The sequence below is a fragment of the Panthera pardus genome, unplaced genomic scaffold, assembly GCF_024362965.1.
Source record: "Panthera pardus isolate Hobbes unplaced genomic scaffold, ASM2436296v1 HiC_scaffold_13, whole genome shotgun sequence".
NCBI classification, from domain to species: Eukaryota; Metazoa; Chordata; class Mammalia; order Carnivora; family Felidae; genus Panthera; species Panthera pardus.
In genome coordinates this window covers 173,851,319-173,871,977 of record NW_026526688.1, presented here as the reverse complement: position 1 = coordinate 173,871,977, position 20,659 = coordinate 173,851,319, and the positions used below count along the sequence as shown (strand labels likewise).

The 20,659-nt window shown below is 40.1% G+C and overlaps 1 protein-coding gene and 1 non-coding gene across 3 annotated transcripts in view; one reads left to right on the top strand and one right to left on the bottom strand.

The window, feature by feature from the left end:
- The window catches only part of NWD2 (NACHT and WD repeat domain containing 2), a 185,077-nt gene that overhangs the window by 14,589 nt on the left and 149,829 nt on the right, over positions 1-20,659 (top strand). The gene's annotated exons all lie outside the window — the stretch shown is intronic.
- On the bottom strand, positions 6,197-6,303 carry LOC128776725 (U6 spliceosomal RNA). Its single transcript, XR_008421903.1, has one exon. It is a non-coding gene; the product is annotated as a U6 spliceosomal RNA (small nuclear RNA).

The window sequence follows — 20,659 nt, the reverse complement described above, 5'->3', positions numbered from 1 at the left end:
GTGTTAGCTGTAAAAGAGACTGAAAACCTACTTGCATGTGGTAGGACCTGCATGCTCGTTAGTTGCTAAGCAAAGGGTGTAGCTTCAAGCAGAAGACCGTGCTCGGTTGACAGTGTTCTAGAAAATTCTGGAATTAAAATAGAATTCAGAAACTACTGAGGTCAGTGATTAAAAAGCAACAGAGTTAATCAAAGATATTACATATTAAAGGAAAAAAGAAAATCTGAGAACACTAAAAAGAAGATGTGAAAATTAAAGTTCCCTTTTAAGCCTAGGGTCCCTATTCAGAAGCCTGAATAATCTACATAGAGAGAATATGTAAAAAAAAAAAAAAAAGGGAAAAGACCCAGACCTTCCCACCTTGGAGGAGTTGCCTTTGGGGGCATTCATCTGCAAAGTCATGCAGGATGAAAGCATTCATAAAAGAGGAGTCTCACAATTTAACAAAATCACCATTGAACCTGAAGTCTTAGAAGGTGTGGGGGTTTTGTTACACGGCCCCCAATTTTTTTTTTTTTGGCATGCATCCCACTGAGAGGTAGAATCTATGACTTTTCTCCTTGAATCTGGGCTCTCCCAACTGGTTTTGGCCAATAGAATATGGAACAAATGGCACCGCACCAGTTTCTGGGCCCAGGCTTCTGGAAATCAGCCACCTTGCGGTCAAGGAAAATGCGCCCCCTTGAAAGTGCATCTCCGCCCACAGGCACTGAGCTTTCCCAGTTCAGCTGAAGCCATGTGAGGCAAACGGCAGCCTTCCTTGCTGAACCCTGCCGAAATTGCAGATGTAAGGGGAAGATGAATGTTGTCTTAAGCCAGTGATTTTGATATGTTTTGCAGCAATAGAGAAATTAGTAAAATAAAATAAATGCATTATAGTACGTACTGGGTAAGATGAAAGAACTTGGAGGTTACAGTTGGTTTTGAATCCCAAGATTTGTTGTAAATTTGTGTATTTAGTTTCCTCAGACTTCATTCTCCCTTCTGAAGGTTGGTCACAATAACTACCTGGCAAGATCATTGTGGGAAAGAAGTGAAATACGCAAGCACCTAACACAATGCCTGAAAGATATCAAGGACTCAAAAGTTCTAGATCCGAATTTGCTAAAAGCCCTAGGAGATTAGAGAAAAGAACGAGGGATAAAGGTTTCAAAGGAATGACAGTTGCTTGAGTAACTTACTTTTTTGTAAATTGCAGCATGAAATGGTCCCTTTTCCCAGTATGCCACCCATGTAATCACGTATGCTTTTAGCTAGAGGCAACTACATAAAAACACCGTTTTTAAATGATGGTTTTAACACATAAATATGAATTCAGCCCAAATTACAAGGTATTAAATTACTAAGTTCCATCTCTAAATAATAGAGCAGATCTACTTAAAACCTGCTTTTAAAAATTAGCCCCAACTCTCTTTTTAAAGCCATGGATAACAAGCAGATTTCAATAAAATGACATTCAGAAAGAATAAAAAGATAGCACTTCCACCTTTTAATGTAGGGTGTGCTATAATCTTAAACTAAAAACCATAATTTCTTTCACACATAAAGAATCCTTTTAATGTTGCTTTAATCTACATAAAGTCTTGTCTTTTTTCTAACCTCTGTTAATCTTTTAGACCTTGATGTGCAGTTTGCTACAATGTTCAAAGCGTATTTGGTGCCCACATTCATGTGAGAAGGACCACTCTTCACAAAAAGGAACATCCCTCTTTAGGGAGGATTTCAATACAGACCTAACATATGTTTGAAAACTATTTCATTCTGTGTGGCCATTATGGTAGAATGACCCCATGGTTACGTCAGTTGATAATTCTTAAAAAAAATTTTTTTTAATGTTTATTTTTTTATTTTTGAGAGAGAGAGAATGAGAGTGGTGGGAGGGGCAGAGAGAGAGAGGGAGACACAGAATCCAAAGCAGGCTCCAGGCTCTGAGCTGTCAGCACAGAGCCATACATGGGGCTCAGACCCACGAACCATGAGATCGTGACCCGAGCCAGAGTCAGACACTTAAATCACTGAGCCACCCAGGGGCCCCACATCAGCTGATAATTCTTATTGTATGCGTGTAATGGTCATTGTAAGCCCCCGTTATACTAAGCAAATGATCTAGATATTCCTGTGTGTTGGTGTTTGGGGTGGAGGAGGGGAGAGAGGAGATGGGAAGGGGAGGGAGGAGATGGGTCTCTTGACTGAGTCAGTGCAAGGTCCAGGGACAGGCGGATGCTAACTTCAATCTGGAGAGTGCTTATCATTCATTTCTTTGTTGATTCTGCTCTGCAGATTTCAGACTAGAATGAAATGAAGGAGAAGGCTCCAGAATCTAGAAGTCTTGAAACCAAAATAGTTTTGTTTCTCAAGTTTGGAGATGGGTTATACTAGAAAAGGGCTAGCTATTTAATCTGGTCCCTCTCGGGACAGGGGAGCCAGAGTGCTTGGTGGAGGAAGGCTAGGAGCCTGCCACCCTTTATGTGCCCCATAGGATTATCTGAAGAAAACAAAATTTAGGGCTTAGCCAAGTGCTTTCATTCTTTTACTGAGATTGTAAAAATCTATTTGAAACTCTTTTTTTTTTTTTTGGATTCAGTACTTGCTGTGTAATGTTTTGTTTTTCCTTCTTTTTATCCTTTCAGAAATTAGTCTGTGTCAACCTTGTCAGGGAGGAAAAAACAGGTTTCACTTTTGCAAATCCCATGAGCAGTATCAAAGCAGACCTCTGCTCTGGGGGGCAGCCCCAGCGGGTATGTAAGCAGGTGGGTGTATAAGCTGACCTCACATGGGTATGCAGATTTCTCTCTGCCAGCACCTGCGTCTGCCAGGGGGATGGCCGTGCAAACTGGTAGGTTGTGAGTTTCATGTGAGTCCGGGCATCCAGGAATCATAACCCCAGAGTTCTCGATTCAGTACTGCCCACTATCTACCAGCGCTGTGAACTGAGGCGGTTTCTAGAACCATGAGTCCCCATCTTCCTTCCTTTTTTTTAACTTGTTTTATTTTTTATTTTTTTAAATTCACATCCAAATTAGTTAGCATATAGTGCAACAATGATTTCAGGAGTAGATTCCTTTGTGCCCCTTACCCATTTGGCCCATCCCCCCTCCCACAACCCCTCCAGCAACCCTCAGTTTGTTCTCCATATTTATGAGTCTCTTCTGTTTTGTCCCCCTCCCTGTTTTTATATTATTTTCTTTTCCCTTCCCTTATGTTCATCTGTTTTGTCTCTTAAAGTCCTCATGTGAGTGAAGTCCTATGATTGTCTTTCTCTGACTAATTTCACTTAGCATAATACCCTCCAGTTCCATCCACATAGTTGCAAATGGCAAGATTTCATTCTTTTTGATTGCCGAGTAATACTCCATTGTGTGTGTGTGTGTGTGTATACATATATATGTATATGTGTGTGTATATATATATATATATGTATATGTGTGTGTATATATATATGTATATATATGTATATGTGTGTGTATATATATATATATATATATACACACACATATACATATATATACATACATACCACATCTTCTTTATCCATTCATCCATCAAGGGACATTTGGGCTCTTTCCATATTTTGGCTATTGTCAATAGTGCTGCTATAAACATGGGGGTGCATGTATCCCTTCAAAACAGCACACCTGTATCCCTTGGATAAATACCTAGTAGTGCAATTGCTGGGTCGTAGGGTAGTTCTGTTTTTAGTTTTATGAGGAACCTTCATACTGTTTTCCAGAGTGGCTGCACCAGCTTGCATTGCCGCCCGGTCTTCCTTTCTACAGAAACAAAACCCCTCCATTGTCTCTTTTCTGGAGTTCTGAGCATTAAATTCTGTTGTAGTATATAAACAGTGAGCCCGATGCAGAAACAAAGAATCATCCTTTTTAAAAAAAAAAAAAAAAAAAAACTCTTTCAAATACATGAGTTAGAAACTGACTCTTAAGTAACTGTGTTAACAGTAGTGCTCACATAGTATGTACTCAAGAAATGCTTGTTGAATTTAAAGACCCCTGAAGAGAAATGGAAGTGGAGAGGGCAGTGAGGTGGGGGCAGTCTTCCTCATGCCCCGGCCATGCTGGGTGTTTCTGCAGGTCCGGCTGTTGCCAGGACCACCTTTGGTTCCCAAATCCCATACCTCCTGTGGTGGTTCTGTCCCTGTTGTCTCCAGTCCCTCCTCCGTGAAGTAACCCTCCGTCACTATACCCAAACTCCTCATGCCTGTATGGCTCCCCTACTCCTTCACCCCAGGGCTGATAGGGCCTCACCCACAGGCCAGCTAGGTGCCCACTGGGCTGGCCATGGAGGCCCAGCCCTAGCGTCCCCAAGCCCTGAGGCCCAAGTTCCCAGTAAGCCACATTCCACGCATATAGCTCCCCATCTCCTGCTGTAGCCACTGAGGAGGAAGTAGGGGGAGACGGGTGCCTTCCCACCGGGAGATCAGGGACTGGGGGTGAGGTAAAGAGAGGTCCGTCGTGAACCCGGACTGTGGCCGTGCAGCTTTACGTGCCCGTGCATTTCTCACAAGAACAGTGAGAAGGCAATAGTGCCAGTGGTATGGGCTAGCGACATTGTGTCTTTGAGGACCAGTTAGGCACCTTGCCGCTTTCTGAAACATCCTTTTTATGGCAAATTTCATTTTATGTTCCATTTAAATCATGTGCCATCAGGCTTGCGTAACAGCCCTTTAGAAGTTGGAGAGCTGTGTTTTCACCAGAGACCTTCTCCTCGCCTTCTGATGGCCTTGTGTGCGCATATGGGAGAATGTTCTTGTCCTGGAGACATTGCGAGGTGGTAAGGGGTGGGGGGCAGAACAGGGACTGAAATGTCTGGTTTGGACAGTATAGCTCTGTGACCTTGGGCATCCTCTCTGGGACACTTGCCTCATCTGCAGAATGAAGTGGCTGAGAAACAGGACCTTCTGGGACATCTTCCAGCTCCAGTATTACATTATCCCACTTCTTTGAAACTCCCCGGCAATTCCGTCTTGTTTTATTTCTGTGCAAGGAGAGGGAGTGTGGGGTCTAACAGCCCTTTTTCCTGACTCGGTGACCATGTCCATTCCATCTCCTGAAGAAGAGGGATAATAGTGCCTGTTCTCCTTCTGAACCTACTGCATGAATGTGCCCTGTTGATTTGAATGTGGAAAGTAAAACAAAGGGCACAAGTCAGTGGACGACATGGGCGGGATTTAGGAACTCTGACCAAAGTTTCAGTAGGAAGATGGGGAGCATGAGCAGGATGAAATACGCAGAAAGGGCCCCTTCCTTAGGCCAACAGATGAGACTTTAGGATGATAAAATCATTGGGCTTTGGGGTCAGATGGTTGTGTGTGAACTCCTGGGTGGAAGGGATTGGCTCTCTACCCTGAATTTTGTGGTGGAATGCATTGTGTGTACACGTACAGCACACAACGCTTACCGGGGCTAGTAATAGAGGGTAAGGGGTCGGAATTGGGAGTCGGAAACACTTGGGTTGGAGCACTTGCGGTGTGCCATTTTCTGACTGCCGTTTTCCGACTCCGTGACCTTAAAGCAGTCCGTTCCTCTAATCCTAGATTTGCCTATCTCTAAAATTGAAAATATGCTGGGATTTTTATGAGGCTCAAATGAGGTAAAGCTTGTGAAATGCTTATCACATGCCTGGAACCTCATAAGCTTTCATTGAATGTTAACTAGGATTGTTACCATTATTAGCTCCATTATCTGTTTACCTGGGAGTTGCTGACACCTCAGCGGGTAAAGAAGTGACATCAAGCCTGGCTCAACTAGCTGGCAGTCATTCAAAAAAAAAAAAAAACAAAAACAACTCATCCACCATGGTACCTTTGTTGCCCACTCAGTAGGAGAAGGAAGATGTGTCCCATGATGACACAATTAGGAAGCATTTATATTCTGTTTGTATTAAGCCAGAATGTTTATTTCCAGCTGCCTATCAAGGTTGACATCTTACGAGGCCATAGCTATTATAAACGTTTTATTTTTTTTAATATGAGATTTATTGTCAAATTGGTTTCCATACAACACCCAGTGCTCATCCTAACAGGTGCCCTCCTCAATGCCCATCGCCCGCTTTCCCCTCCACCCCACCTCCATCAACCCTCAGTTTATTCTCAGTTTTTAAGAGCCTCTTATTTTTTTTGGCTCCCTCCTTCTCTAACCTTTTTTTTTCTTCCCCTCCCCCAGGGTCTTCTGTTAAGTTTCTCAAAAATATGGAACGCTTCACGAATTTGCATGTCATCCTTGTGCAGGGGCCATGCTAATCTTCTCTGTATCATTCCAATTTTAGTATATGTGGTGCCAAAGCCAGCACTATTATAAACGTTTTAAAAAGTGCTTTCATAGAATTATCACCAGAAGGAAGTTTAGAGCCACAAGAATCGGCATGCCTTCTTCCTTTTACTCTCAGACCCCATTTTTAATCAGAGTCACAATAGTCATTTAACAAGTGTTTGTTGATGGCTTTCTGCATACAAGCCACCCTTCTAAGCCTTGAGGATAGAATTTAGCAATGCTAAATAACTACACATTACCCCTACCCCTTGTGGTTGTCACATTTAGATGGAGGGACCATGACATAAAAAGGCAAATACATTTGTTTGTAAAGTTTATGGAGGTGATGGTATGTATTATGAGGAAAAGTAGAGTGAGATAAAGAGGAAGCATTTGGGCAGGGACTGTCTCCCAGTAATGAGTGGTCAGAGAAAGTCTGTCTGAAGAGATAATATTTGAACGGAAACATGAATGGTGGAAGGGAGCCAAGCACTTCTGCCAAGAAGTGGAAGGAGGAAGCAGTAAGTGGAAGGAGGAAGCAGTAAGTAGAAGGAGGAAGCAGTAAGTGCAAAGGTCCTGTGGCAAGGCATGCCTTTGGAGACCCAAGGAGCAGCAAGATCAGTGTGGTGGGGAATAGATGGAGGCAGTGCAGTTTTCACAAAAGTGTGTACCCCCATATTGGCAGGTACCAACCAACCAGGACAGATGCCATCTATAAGCAACCAGTAAGCTGTGCTTAGTGCATCTCTGTTGAACATCAGTCTTTGGAGGGAACTTAGGGAGGCCAGATCACATGGGGCCACCATGTTCTTTTAGCATAATTTCTAGGCTTAGCTCCAGAAACCAACTTTATCCATAAAAGATAAGGATTACTGTCTATTTGGGGGGGGAGTACATTTATTATTGACTCGGGTTATTTTTAAAAGTGAGTGTAAGAAAATTTCAAGGCACATTTGTTACAAATCTGATCTGTACTTGTTTGTTTTTCATTCGGCAGTTCCTTCAGCATCCTATTAGAGTAAAAAGATGTGGAACCTAACTTTCATCCCCTGCCTACTCTGGCTTCTAGGAATTAAAAGAGAAGGGGATAAGAGACACAGTTACTGGATCTTTTGAGTTAGCAGGTGACAGAGTGCCCTAAACCATGGGAATAAGACTCTTAAAAGAAGAAGCCACCTCCTCACATGTGACCTGGGCAGATCGGAAGTCCTCTGTGAGGTGGCAGAGGGTGGGGTCCGTCTTAGTCTCTGGGTGCTGGAAAGCGTCCCAGGCTGCTTTGCTTCTCGGTATATCTTCAGGTGGATCCCTGCCATGTGTTTGAACTAAAGCCCTGAGGAACCCTGTTGAAAATTCTTTGAGAGTAGAAACCAGGGAAGTCATTCAGGAGCCCATGATAAAGTTGATGGGGCAAGGACCATCAACACTACCACGTCGGCCTCGGTGAGGGCAGTAGCAGCCATGAGAGTGATGGCCGTCAACATTAGAGGCCTGAGTGAGTGTCGCCTAGGGCCTCGGGCAGCCCAGCAGCAGCAGCTGTGATGTGACCCCCATCAGGGACAACCAGGGGCTACATGGTGCAGCTTTCACAGCTACTAGGATCCCAGGGCGTTTTGTATCTACTAGACCTATACCTGAGGCCAGAAAACGTAACAGTCCACAAAGGAGAACACATAAGCCACATGTTTCATAGCAGATCCCCAAGGTGACCAAGAGTCTCATTCGTGGATTCATTCATTAGAGAAATCCTGCATGGCTGGAGCTGTCTGCCTCTTTCCCTTCTCCAGTCTGGTTTGGAGGCTGAGGCAGCGCGGGTTGTGAAAATTTCAAGATGTTAACCATGACAGAGAATTGTGTGGCTTCAGATTCTGGAATCCGAAAGCACTAGGTCTGGTATCTGGGCTCCGCCACTTTGTGGCAGTGCGTCTTCCTCCTCAACCTTCCCGAGCATTGGTTTCCTCATCACTGAACCGGGCTGAAAATAGCATTTGACTTAAAGTTCCTGTGAGGTTTAATGAGATAATGTATGGAAATCACTTAGCACTGTGCCTGGTGTAGTGGACACACTAATGCTAGTTGTTGGTTTGATAATTCAGAACGGAAGTAGAATGAGAGTGTGTGTGTGTGTGTGTGTGTGTGTGTGTGTGTACATGTACGTGGTGGGGGTGGCATGGCATCAGGGGTGGGAAAGAAGGGGAAAAGAGGAAAAAGCAGAGAGGGAAGGAGGAGGGGAGAATATTCAGGAAGAATACAGCAGAGGAAAAAAATCAGAGGTGTGCCAAGGTGTGTGAAGATAAAATATTTGAGACCCTTGAATGATAGGCTGGAATGGGCCCTAAATTATTTAAAATAAAAAAAGAAGAAATGATTTTACCAGTAGGGCTTTGGATGATCATCGGAATTAATTAAAAATTGCTTTTATTCCTGAATGTTTACTGAGTTCCTGTACACAGTGAGATGACGAACAACCACTTTCTGAGCATTCCTGAAACAAGATAGCAATTAAAGAGAGTGCTAGGGGTGTATCCGATCGTTATTATGATGGAGATTCCAGACTATGGCAGCAGGGCAGTTAACGGCCATTCTATTCATTTCTGATGGAAATAACACCAACAGACCCAGGGAGGTTTTAGACGTGGACTCCTTCAATCTGTCTATCCACTCCCAAAGCTAACAGATAACTGTCAATTTTAATTTAGTGCCTGGCTGAATTCAGATGGGATAGGTGATGATTTTTTATCAGCCCCTTCCTATGATATAGGAAGACATGGAGAATTTGAGTGGCTCACTGAAGGTGAAATCGCTGGCATAAACCTTGTATCTTCCCAGAACTTCAGAAGAGTTTGCTTTGCTTTTGGTGGATGTGTGGTCTGTATCGTTTCTCTCCCTTAGGTAAAATGAGGTTTCTCTATCCTCCCCCATCCTGGAGTTGCGTTGTTCATCATTTTGATTTTTTATAATCAGCTGACCTTTTCTCTAAATAGGTCATTTTGCTGTACAGTCAGTAAACTCAGCGTTCTGGAGATTTTTGCCCAAGGAGGCTGCATATATTTATATCTGGACGTGTCCATATGTCAAGCAGGTATTTCAGTCTATATTTGAAAGCTGGTGAGGTGGTAGCATTTAAAATTCCCTGCCCTAACAGAACAAAATGAAAACAAATACCCTTAACATATAACCAGACATTTTCAAATGTTCAAAAGATGAAAAATGAGACTTCATTAAATAAGAAATAAAATAAGCAAAATATGCAGGATCTAGCCCTGTATCATTGATGCATCTATATTCTATGCACACATAAAAATGTTTAATTCCCGTTTAAGTTCTAAAGACGAATCACATTTAGATGTGTATAGTATATCTTTTTTTTTAATGTTTGTTTATCTTCAGAGAGAAAGTGTGAGTGGGGGATCGTGCGGAGATAGGGGAAGTGGGGGAGGGTGAGAGGATCCCAAGCAGACTCCATGCTGTCAGCACAGAGCCTGATGCAGGGCTTGATCCCATGAACCGTGAGATTGTGACCTAAACCAAAACCAGGAGTTGGACACTTAACCAACTGAGCTACTCAGGCACCCCTAGATGTGTATAGTATATTTTAAAATACTATAGTCCTCTAATACCATCTTTCAATCATCAAGAGTTAAAAAAAATACATTTGTTTTGGGCACAATATTTCTGCCATAAGAATTATACTATCAAAATATGCAGGAGTGTTTACTGCAGAATCTGTAGGGTAGAATGAATCTCAAAATAGGTCTCCCTGCCATTAAATACTCAAAATAATACAAATTTCAAGAATATTAAAATCCGATCCAAGCAAGTTATTACCTCTCAAGCCCAGTCCAGCCTCTTCCGTGACTTGATTGTAAGCTTTTCTACCTTCCAAAAAAAGTGGAGCTGTGGAAGGGAAAAAAAAAAAAAAAGGAATACTTTGTGATAGTCAAGTATTGAATAATTCTTTTTCAAAAGGAGAGTAACGGGGTGCCTGGGTGGCTCAGTCAGCTAGGTGTCTCTTGATTTCAGCTCAGGTCATGTGCTCCTGGTTTGTGAGATTGAACCATACATCAAGTTCTGTGCTAACAACACAGCCTGCTTGAGATTCCTTCTCCCTCTCCCTCTCCCCCCTCTCCCTCTCCCCCCTCTCCCTCTCCCCCCTCTCCCTCTCCCCCCTCTCCCTCTCCCCCCCTCCCCCTCCCCCTCCCCCTCCGGCACACACATGCATCCTCTCTCTCTCAAAATAAATATTTTAAAAAAGAGAGTAAGTCCTCAAGATCCAGATTATCAAATGCTATAGTTCAAACAGGGTCAGCTGCTGTGAATTATACAAACTCCTGAGATTTAATTGACCCAGCTCTGAACAGTCTCTGTGTAAAGACACACAGAAGTATGTGACATGGGATTTATATCCAGGAGCTTACAGTGTAGTTACTGACACTGACATCTGAAGTTAGAAAGTATCTAACAAACATAAAAGATTGGAATTCATTTTCTGTTGCTTTCTTAACAGGTTACTACAAATTTAGTGGCTTATAACGATACAAATATATTATCTTAAAGTTCTGGAGATCAGAAATCTGAACTCAGACTTTCTGGGCTAAAGTCAAGGTGTTGACAAGGTCTGCATTCTTTTTAGAAGTTGTAGGGGAGAGTCTGTTTCCTTGTCTTTTCCAGCTTCTGGAGTCTGCCTGTATTTGTTGCCTCGTGGCCCCTTCCAGCTTCAAAGCTAGTAGTGTAGCACCTTCAGGTCTCTGTTTCTGACCTCTGCTCCCATTGTCACACCTCTGCCTCTGACTCTGTTTTTATGGTCACACTTCCTCCTCTCACCAGACCTTTCTGTCCGCCTCTTATAAGGACACTTGTGATTATTGGGTCCTCTCAGATAACCCAAAATAATCTCCCCATTTCAAGTTCTTGCGTTTATTCACACCTGCAAAGTCCCCTTTGTCATGTCAGGTAATGGTTACAGGTTCTAGGGATTAAAATCTGAATGTTCTGGGGGAGGGGCCTTACTTACTTAGCCTACCACAACTTTAAGCCACCAAAAAACCACCCTTGCGGCCAAGATTTGAAGATGCTGTAATAACAGTCTTTGCCTTCAGCTTCATTTCCCACCAAACTCCCTAAGTGCGTTGTTTCTGGCCACAGCCCTGCCCTTTCTCTCCTCTCTGCCTTTGTTTGTGAATCCTCCTGTCTCTTGTTCACCTTTTGGAGTCCTACCCATCCTTCAAGAGTGGTCTTGAATGCACTGTTCTCCCTTCAGTACTTGTGACTTTCCCAGGTTAGCCAGCACACTTTGTCTGCAGGGGACAGAAGCCTATCTCAAACTAATTTAAGCCAGAACTGGAGTTGTATTAATGCCAGCAATTTAATGGTGTAGGGGCAAGTCAGGGGTGGATCTGACCTCAGAAATAGGTAGGATCGGTGTCTTAGTTTGGGCAGCTGCAACAGAATACCATAGGCGTGGGTGGTTTAAACCAACAAACATTCATTTCTCAAAGTTCTGGAGGCTGGGAAATCCAAGATCAATGTGCCAGTACATTCAGTTTTTATTTTTTTAAAAATTTTTTTTAATGTTTATTTATTTTTGAGACAGAGACAGAGCATGAACGGGGGAGGGGCAGAGAGAGAGGGAGACACAGAATCGGAAGCAGGCTCCAGGCTCTGAGCCATCAGCGCAGAGCCCGACGCGGGGCTCGAACTCACGGAGTGTGAGATCGTGACCTGAGCTGAAGTCGGACACTTAACCGACTGAGCCACCCAGGCGCCCCACATTCAGTTTTTAGTGAGAGCCCTCATCTTGGCTTGCAGAAGGATGCCTTCTCATTCTGTCCTCACATGGCTGGGAAAGAGGGCTGTGGTCTCCCTTTCCCTTCTTAGAAGAGCACTAATCCCAATATGGGTTCCACCTTCTTGACTTCATGATTACCTCACAGAGACCCTACCTCCAGCACATTTAGGGATTAGGATTTTAACATGGATTTCGGGGGACACAGGTATTCAGTTTGTAACAGTCAGGAGCTTGAACATGATTAGGACTGTGTGCTGCTGCTTTTTGCTTCTCTCCACACGCCTACCAAATTATCTCAGACCAGCACTTCTGACTTTGGTGGAAGTAGATGTGGCCACAGGCTACTTTGGTCTCACAGTTTTACAACTTTTAACTAGGAAAGAAAAAAAAAAAAAAGCAGTCTCCTTCAGCTAGAGTTTGAAAACACTTGGGTGGGAAGGACTTCGATTGGCTTGGCTTTGGTCACATGTTCAGCCTTTAGACCAATCACTGTGTCCAGATGGTCACCTATTGAAGCTGGAGAATGGAAATGGGGAAAAGATTCTCACAAGAGGTGAAAGAAGGAAAAAGGTGTTGGAAAAAAAATACTTGCTGTAGCCTCCAACCTGGTGTTACTTCTCAAACCCCACTTTATATATCTTAATTTATATTGCTGTTACTTACACCACCTCTATCTTCTTTTTCATGACATTGATCATACATTACTCTGGATCGTTATACCAACACACTGAATCCTTAGAGGAAGTGCATATGTCTTTCTCATTGTCACCCCACCCCTCCCACCTGGCACCTAGTACTGTGCAATACTGATAGTAAATGTATAGTCAGTGTGTTAAATGCAGTTGAAAATAACATGGTAAAAGAAGAGATATCTTGAGGCAGCTCCAGGTTAATTAAAATAAGTGCTAAAAATTCAGAGAAATTAAGTATACAAAAGAGCTTGATGACTTGAAAAATGTCATCACTTGAGCTGGAACTTGGAAGATGAGTAGAATTCAGGGTAGAAAAAGACCTATAGCAAAGAGTATGAATTGTTACAGAATGCATGTGACCATAAAGGAAACAGAAACAGAAAACTAAATTTTAGGTGGAGACTGTCTCCTGATTCTGAGACCACTTCTTGTGACTGTGTTGCTATAAATCATAAATATTTCATGTTCACATTAATTAGAAATTGTCATTGCAGAATAGGAGTTTTTCCATAACTTGCTATGATTCATACAAGCAGTCATCCAATTAATTACTTACTGAGGGTTTACTATGATTATGTATGCATAGTAGGAGCTGTCACTCATGTTAAGGAACCTATTGCCGTTTCACTGAGGGAGGTAAGGAGCTGCAGGAAAAATGCTGAGGAAAAGGAGAAAAGCATTGCAGCCCTTGACAGTATCAACTCCATCAGAGCCTGTGGCTTTTAAGAATTCTTATGAATCTATTAATCAGAACAAAAGGAAGGTCTTACCCTCTAGTGTAGACATCAAGGGGTTCTGTCCATTTTTTTTTTTATATGCCTTTTCTCTAGAAAATGTAGATGACAAGACTCTTCCTTTGAATTGAGCACCTCACCTAGGGATGCATCTAGCCACAATCTATAGACCTACAAAAGTTAAAGACTTTAAGTTTGGAGTGATAAAGATCCTGGAACCAGGGTCCTGCAATCATACCTCTCGCTCTTAATGTGTTCATTATAAATTTGTTTAAAGTTTATTCTGAGAGAGAGAAAGCAAGCAAAGGGGGGAGGGACAGAGAGAGAGGGAGGGAGAGAAAGAGAGAGAATCCCAAGCAGGTTCCACCCTGTCAGTGCAGAGCCCCACATAGGGCTCAAACTCACAAACCATGAGGTCATAACCTTAGCTGAAGTCAAGAACAGACCCTTAACCAACTGAGCCACCCAGGCACCCCAATGTGTTCTTTAAAACAAGAGTTGAGTCCCTACTATATGCCAGGAATTAATATTGTAACAATAATGGAAAGCATTGTAACAAGTAATAATAAATTGATTCTGCCTCCAAGGATTTTGTGTCTAATGAGGGAGAGAAACAAAGAAATAGAAAGTAATAATTGCATGTAATAAGAACTGTGAAAGCCATTTGACCCCAGTGTCCTAGGTTGTCTACTCTTCTTTATCTGCTTATACCCTTACCTGTTCCTATGACCTGTGCTACTTCCTGTAGGAGTCCTCTGTACAAAGACTATAGCTTTGTATTCAAGAAACTATTTCCATATGCTTGCGCCTTCTCAACTTGGAAACCTCTAAATTACCCCTCACCACCTCTGGAATAAAGTCTGAACTTAAGAATCTGAGTTGCTAGGCTTTCATATTTTGGCATCATCATACCAGCTAGCTGATTTCTTCCTGTACTCTACCCTCACATATTCCCCCAAATGAAGCATTTGTGTTTCAGTTGTTTTTTTTTTTTTTTTAATAGGAACACACCTTTTTATTTATTTTTGAGACAGAGAGAGAGACAGAGCATGAATGGGGGAGGGGCAGAGAGAGAGGGAGACACAGAATCGGAAGCAGGCTCCAGGCTCTGAGCCATCAGCCCAGAGCCCGACGCGGGGCTCGAACTCGCGGACCACGAGATCGTGACCTGAGCTGAAGTCGGACACTCAACCGACTGAGCCACCCAGGTGCCCCTGTGGTTCAGTTTTAAGGTCTACTTGCAGGAAACCATTCTGAATGAACTCCTGGGAAAATTATTGCTTAAATGCTGATTTTTAAATCATAGACCTTTCACATTGTTGCTTCACTTTATCTAGTGTCTATGCCTTGTTTCCCAAATTCATTGTTAACTTATAAAGAACTGGGATTTTTCTATGCATGTGTTGATTCTTAGTACCTTGCCAGAAAGTCATCCAATGAATATGCAGTATTACAAAACGTAGCTTGAATGTTGATAAGACAATTACAAAACTAGGTTGATATATGATATTTTTATGCAGTAAGGTCACTCATCAGCATTAGTGATGTGTCCTGTAATTGGTAAGAGCTTGTAAAAGGCTACTTGGTAATATTTAAAGGAGAAGGCAGACTGTTGGTATGAGGAAATCCATTTTTAAGAAAATTATTCTGGTAGCAATATGAATGGTGAGTTGATGAGGTGAGAGAGACTGGAGGCAAATAGAGGAGCCACAAGACAGGTGTACTATGCAATATATTAAGCATAAGAGGCAAGTTAGGGGGCGCCTGGATGGCTTAGTGGGTTGAGCTTTTGACTTCTGCTCAGGTCATGATCTCACAGTTTGTGAGTTGAAGCCCGCATCAGGCTTTGTGCTGGCAGTGCACAGCCTGCTTGGGATGCTCTCTCCCTCTCTACCTGCCCCTCCCCCACTTGTGCATGCACGTGTTCTCTTTTTCTTTCTCTCTCTCTCTTTCTCTCTCAGTAAATAAAGTTAAAAAAATTTTTTTTAAAAAGCGGCAAATTAGTATCTGCGCCAGGATTCTCCCAAAAACCCAGCATAACCAATTGCATCCATAATTATTTAAATGTTGTTAAAGCATAAATCCTCAGGATTTATTTCCATTAATCGTTAAGAAAGAAAGAAAGAAAGAAAGAAAGAAAGAAAGAAAGAAAGAAAGAAAGAAAGAAAGAAAGAAAGAAAGAAAGAAAGACAGTCTGTTTTTAGCCAAGTAAGGATCAGTTAGAGTGCATTCCAGATTTATTAGTATTACATAGTTGTGAGCATGGATGATTTTATAGGAATTAAATATAATAGCCTGTATCTGGGGCTAGAATAAATAACATGTAAGTGTTTTACAATCACAAATAAGTTTTTAAAAAGAGGAGTATACTGAAATTGGTGATGCCAGTCACAATTTGGTTTGATCCTGGACATCCAGATGCTGTCTCCTCTTGTGCTGCTCTTAATGGTTGATTGTACTTTTTAATTAAGGAGAATCTGAGCTACACAAGACTGAGGTCTACAATATTAAACTAAAAAGTGGAAGTTTAATCTACAGTCTTATCTATGAATGATCCAGTAATCCTTTGTGAAATTTATATGCATTAAGATATGTAGATCTTAAGGGTACAGTTTAATGAGTTTTAACAATGTATTGCCTTGTGTATCCACACCCTAATGGAGCTGTACATATCCCTTGCCCCCAGAAGCTCTTCATGGACTCCTCACCCGTCAGTTTCCACCCTTCATGAGCACTACTCCTCTTAATCCCTTTGCCAGTGATTAGTTTTGTTTATTTTTGAGCTTCATTCAAGTGGAATCATACAATAGGTACTCTTTCATCTGGGTTCTGTCACTCAGCATAAGGTTTTGGAGATTCATCATTGTGTGGTATAGTTCACTCAGCTAAGTACTATTCTGTCTTATAAACATATTATTGTTATTCTTTTGATGACATTGAGGTTTCCAGTGTTTTTTTTTTCTCTTATGAATTGAGATGTTAGCATTTTTTGAGAGTCTTTCATTGTATATATTTTCATTTGTTGATTAAATACCCAAGAGTGGCATTGCTGACTCAAAGGCTGTCAATTTGTAAAAACTGGTTGTGATTTAGGTACTTTACATCAGTCAATATTGTCAGTCTTCTAGTGAGTGTGATGTGGTATCACATTGAGGCTTTAATTTGTATCCCTCTGAGGAATACTAATATTCAGCACATTTTCGTACGCATATTGGCCATTCGTACATATTTTTTTGTGAGGTGTATTCCAAGTCTTTAACAGCTTGGGTTTTTGTCTTTTTATTAATTGGTAAAATTGTTTATATATTCTGGATACAAGTCCTTTGTCAGATATATATCAAATATATATATATCAAATATATATATAGCAAATATTTATTCACAGTCTATAACATGTACCTTTTATTTTCTAAATATCTTTTGATGAGCAGATGTTTTTAATTTTGGTGAAAAATTACCAATTTTATATTTAGTGCTTTTTTTTGTCCAAATAAACCTTTTCCTATTCCAGGATAGCAATTATTCTCTTACAGTTTTTTTTTCTGAAAACTGTAATTTTTGCTTTTAGGTTTCAGTCTCTGATGCAGGTTGAATCAATTTTTATATAAGGTGTGGGACCAGGGTTAGCATTCATTTTCTATACATTATCCAGTGATCCTGTGCCATTTGTCTAAAACATGTTCTTTACCCCCACTGAAATGCTTTAACAGCTTTGTTGAAAATCAGTTGACCCCATGTGTGTGGATATGTTTCTAGACTATGTTCTGGTTTGTTGGTCACTTTGTCCTTATTCCAGTATCACACTATGTGTTCATATTGTCTTGAAATAAGGTAATGTAAGTTTTCTATCATGGTTTTCTCTTTTGGGATTCTTTTGGCCATTTCAGATCTTTCTAACTTCCATGTATATATTAAAATCAGTCCATTTTTATAAGACAGCCCACTGAGATTTTGATTGGGTTTCCATTGAATCTACAGATGAATTTAAAGATAATTGATATCCTAACAATATTAAGTCTACCAATCTATGAACATGGATATTTGAACAGTGCGTTATAGATTTCAGTGAACAGGTCTTACACATTTTTATTTCTTTTTTTTTTTTTTTTTTAATGTTTAAGAAAGAGTGTGAGTGGGGAGGCACAAAGAGAAGGGGAGAGAGAGAATCCCAGGAAGGCTCCATGCTGTCAGCACAGAGCCTGACTTGGGGCTCAATTTCACAAAATGAGATCATGACCTGAGCTAAAATCAAGAGCCAGAGGCTTAACCAACTGAGCCACCCAGGTGCCCCTAGGTCTTATACATTTTTAAAATTTCTTTCCTAAGTACTTAAAAAATTTAATATGTCATTTTAAGTGGAACTATTTTATATAATTTTCTAATTGCTGCTAGTATACAAAAATACAGTTGATTTTTACGTTAACCTTATATGCCCTATGATTATGCCAAGTTCGTTTATGAGTTCAAATAATTCTTTTGTAAATTCCTTAGCATTCTCTAGATACGTAATCATGTCATTTGGAAATAAAAAGTTACAATTCTGCCTTTCAGGTCTTTACACATTTTATTTCTATTTCTTTATTGCACTAGCCTATTATACTTCAGAGTAACTTCTTGAACAGAAATGGTAAGAGAAGATATTTTTTCCTTGTTCCCAATTTTATGAGAAAATGTTCAATATTTCACTATAAAGTGTGATGTTAGATGTAGGTTTTTGGCAGTTGTTCTTTTTCAGATTTAAAATTTTCTAATCAATTCCTAATTTTCTGAGGGTTTTTATTATGAATGGGTTTGCATTTTATTAAAGACTTTTCTGCATCATTTAAAATCTTATGGGTTCTCGGTCCTTAATTCTGTTGTTGTGGTTAATTGCATGTTTATTTTCAAATGTTAAATTAGTCTTTTCCTTTCTGGGATAAACCTAACTTGGTCATCATATATTACCTTTTAATATTTATGGCTGAGTTTGATTTACTGATATTTTCAGGACCTTTAGTCTGTGCTCATGAAGGATAGTGATCTGTAGCTTTCTTTTCCTGCATTGTATTTGTCTGATTTGAATATCAGTACTGTTGGCCTCAAAAAGAATTGAGAATTATTCCCGTCACCTCTGTTTATTTATAATAGTTATATAAGATTGATACTATTTCTTCATTAAGTGGGTGTGACGGAATATGTTACTGAAGTCATGTGAGCCAGTGTTTTCTTTGTGAGAATATTTTATAATTCAACTATTGAAAAGATACAGGACAATTTAGGTTTTCTGTCTTTTGTCAGTCCTGGTAGACTGAGGTTTGCAAGGAATTTGTTTTACTGAAGTTGTTGAATTTATTAGCATAGGGTGCCTAGTGGTATGACCTTTATTTTTATACTAATAATTTGAGTTTCCCTTCTTTTTATCCTTAATCAGTTTTGCTAATATAATCATTTTAGTATTATTTATTTATCTTACTAATCTTTTTAGACATCCATCTTTTGGCTGTGTTAATTTTCTCTGTTTGCTTTCTATTTTATTCCTTTCTGTTCTTATTTTCTATACTCTATTTACTTGAGATTTAATTTACCCTTTATATATCTGCTTACAGTGAAACTGAAGTTATTGATTTTAAACCACTTTTCTAATCCAAGCATTTATGGCATAGTGTATGGTCTGTTTCAGAGAATGTTCCATGTAAGCTCAAAAAGAATGTATATTTTGTATACATTGGGCAAAGTGTTCTGTCGGCTGACTTGCTATTCTTCCCAGTTGTCTTATCAATTACTGAAATCTACTGGTTTTCCCTTTAATTCTGTTAATTTTTGCCCTGTTTTAGGTACACACTTTAGGTACATATTTATCATTGTTAAGTCCTCTAGATGTATTGACCCTTTTATTCAAAGTATCTCTTTGTATCTAGTAAAAGTTCTAGAGCTGATTTTGCCTGATGTTACTATAGCCATTCCAGGCCAGTCATGGCATTCATACCTGTTTTCATGCTTCCACGTTCAACGTAGTTGTATCCTTGAATCTAGAGTATGTCTCTTGTAGACGGCATGCAGTTGGTTGAGTCTTGTTTTTTTAATCAAGTCTGACAACTGCCTTTTAATTAGAGTTTTTGGACCGTTGATATATAATAATAATAAATGTAGTTGAATTAACATAATTCAGATTTCCATTTTGCTACTTGTTTTCTATGTGCCTTCTGTCTTTTTATGCCTCTGTTCCTCCTTGACTGCCTTCTTTTGTCTTAAGTAAATATTGTAGTATGCCATTTTAATTCCTCCATTGATTTTTAAACTATATTTGAAAAATTGTTTACTTTGCATTTGTTCTAGGGATCATAAGATAAATCTATTTTTTCACAATCTCTTTAGATTACTATTAACTTTGTTCCACTAAAATGTAGAAAATGTACTTGAAAATAATTCTGTTCCCTCCCCTTTTGCATTAATATTGCCATATGTAGTTATAGTTCTATAAGTAATAAGCTCAGTAAAAGTTTTTTGATTCTTGCTTTATATAACATATCTTTTAACGTAGGTAGATACAAAATGAAAAAATACACCTATAGAGTATTTTCTATTAACACACATGTTTACCATTTCTAGTGTTTTCCATTTTATTCAGTGGATTCTAGTCACCTTCTAGACTTATTTCATTTTTTTTCACTTTAAAATTTTTTAATCTGTTTTTTAAATTTCAGCATAATTAACATGCAGTGTTATATTAATTCCAAGTGTACAATAAGTGATTCAACAATTTTATACAGTACTCAGTGCTCATCCCTTATTTCACCAATCCTTCACCTCTCCTCTGGCAGTCACCAGTTCTCTATATTTGAGTGTGGTTTTTTCTTTAATTTTATTTTAAAGAAAAAAAATTTTTTAACGTTTATTCATTTTTGAGACAGAGAGAGACAGAGCATGAATGGGGGAAGGTCAGAGAGAGAGGGAGACACAGAATCTGAAACAGGCTCCAGGCTCTGAGCTGTCAGCAGAAAGCCCGATGCAGGACTCAAACTCACAGACCACAAGATCATGACCTGAGCCAAAGTCGGATGCCCAACCGACTGAGCCACCCAGGCACCCCTTGAGTGTGGTTTTTTTGCTGGTCTCTTATTTATTTTTGTTTCTGAAATTCCACACATGAGTGAAATTGTACAGTATTTGTCATTCTCTGGTTATTTCACTTATATCATTACACCT